This window comes from Mustela putorius, unplaced genomic scaffold (assembly GCF_011764305.1).
Source record: "Mustela putorius furo isolate JIRA1106 unplaced genomic scaffold, ASM1176430v1.1 tig00003987_pilon_pilon_pilon, whole genome shotgun sequence".
NCBI lineage: Eukaryota > Metazoa > Chordata > Mammalia > Carnivora > Mustelidae > Mustela > Mustela putorius.
The window spans coordinates 1,217,857-1,220,038 of NW_025422126.1; the positions used below are offsets into that span (position 1 = coordinate 1,217,857).

The 2,182-nt window shown below is 42.0% G+C and overlaps 1 pseudogene; it reads left to right on the plus strand.

The window, feature by feature from the left end:
• The first annotated feature begins 975 nt into the window (after window positions 1-975).
• Window positions 976-1,929, plus strand: LOC101677917 (annotated as a pseudogene).
• Window positions 1,930-2,182: the final 253 nt, after the last annotated feature.

A 2,182-nucleotide genomic window follows, 5' to 3' on the forward strand; every position in this document is an offset into this window, starting at 1 on the left:
AGTTCAGAGTCTGCTTGTCCCTCTCCCTCTGCTCTTCCACCTGCTCACTCTCTCTCTTTCTCTTCCCGGGATAAATAAGTAAAATCTTTAATTAAAAAAAAAAAAAAGTGAGTTGTGGAGGGAAGAATGTCGATCCCGGTTGGGATCTTTTATCTGTCCCATGGTCATCCATGAGTGCCCTCATGGATGTGTTTTGTGTTGGCCAGTGGATTACTAGACCTCCAAAGACGTAAATTACATATTGTCTGTTTCATATTACTTAAACTGAGTGCACAGCGGGAGCTCAGTAAATGTGTAATGCCATTGAGAATATATGTATTTCCAACTACAAATATTTACTCTCCATCTTCTTCCTCTCACACATCTGTCCTAGCTCTCCAGCACTTTTTCAGAGAGTGATAACAGAGATTGAGAAGGGATTTAATCCATGAGACAAACACATCAAGCCCAGTCCCTCCTGGTGTCTTCTTGTCACAGGTACTACTTTTAAATCTCTTTCAGAGAAAAAGATATATTTGGTGGCATCAGAGTTCAGAGCCAGTATTAACATTCTTGTACTTGATTTTCTAACTTCCAAGGAACCATTAAATATAATTATCTTTTTTTCTTTAGAACCCATTTTCTGGTATTAAAACTAATCTAGTTTATGCATCTGTATCCTGTGCTCTCACCACAGTTTCCCTTTCCATTTTTCAAGCCTTGAAACATCTTCAAATGAGGAAGGAGTTTTCTCTGCGAAAGGCACAAACAGCCCCCTGAAAACTAAGACAAGCCTCCGAGAAGACAGACAGCATTTGTACTCTAGTGGAACCTCTAAAGGAATGAGATTCAGTGCTGGAAAAGAGGAAGGAGAGTGATATTACTCGGCAAGCATGGGCCTTGGGTGCTGTGGGATGAGATGCTAGGAAAATGCTATGAAAGAATAATTTTTTTGCCTTCTTTATAATTTTTCCAGGGCAAGCTCTTCCCAAATTTATGGTAGTTCTTAACAACAGTAATTCCAGCAGCTTCATCTTCATACTGATGGATCTCCCAGGATTGGAGGCCGCTCATTGCTGGGCAGCTATCCTTGTCTGCTCTGCCTATATTCTCTCTTTGTTGGGCAACATCACCATAATGTACATTGTCAGGTCTGTTCCCAGCCTCCACATACCTATGTACCTCTTCCTATCCGTGCTTTCAATGGCTGACCTGGGCCTCTCAGCTTTTACGCTGCCTTCAATGGCAATTGTCTTTCTCCTAGGCCAGAGAAAGGTAGGAGCTGCAACCTGCTTTCTGCAACTCTCTTCATCCACACATTCTCAGTTATTGAATCAGCTGTGCTCTTGGCCATGGCCTTTGACTGCTGTGTGGCTATTTGAGAACCCTTACACTATGCCACCATCCTCACAACCACACGCATTGGGGCCATTGGGCTGGTCATTGTGACCCGTAGTGCTGCTCTCCATCTGCCCCTGCCTGTGCTCCTTGGCAGACTGCAATTTCAGCCCGTGAATGTTCTATCTCATTCATACTGTGTTCATCCTGATGTCTTAAGGCTAGCCAGTTCTAGCACTTCTAGCACTCTTCTAAACAGTGGCTTTGGGCTCTTTGTCATGCTCCCCACACTGGGGTTGGATGCTGTACTCATTCTGCTCTCCTATGTGCTAATCTTGAGGACAATATTGAGCATTGCTTCCAACACTGAGCGACTCAAAGCCTTTAACACCTGCATTTCCCACATCTGTGCTGTATTACTGTTTTATACCCCACTGGTCAGCCTGTCAATAATCCACTGTTTTGGGAAAAGGAAGCTACCAGCTCAGGTATACATGCTTCTATCCTATCTGCACTTTCTTTTTCCTCCAGTGCTCAACCCAATTGTCTACAGTATTAAAACCAAAGATTCAGGTACGTATTCTGAAGACGTTCCATCCAAGAAAACTCTGAGTCACAGAGATGAAATATTGGTTGCTATAGTCCATCTTCCAACTGAAGACATCTCGGAGACAGGGCAGAGCATATAGCTCCCATCTGATGTATCAATCAATTAATTATTCAAAAACATCAATTGAAATATATTGAAATGTGTTTTAACATATACCTTTTAAAACAACACCTGTTTAATGAAAAAAAAAAAACATGTTGCTTATTCTGCAAAAATCAATATCAGACTGTAAAAGACTCAGATTATTACAGAGGG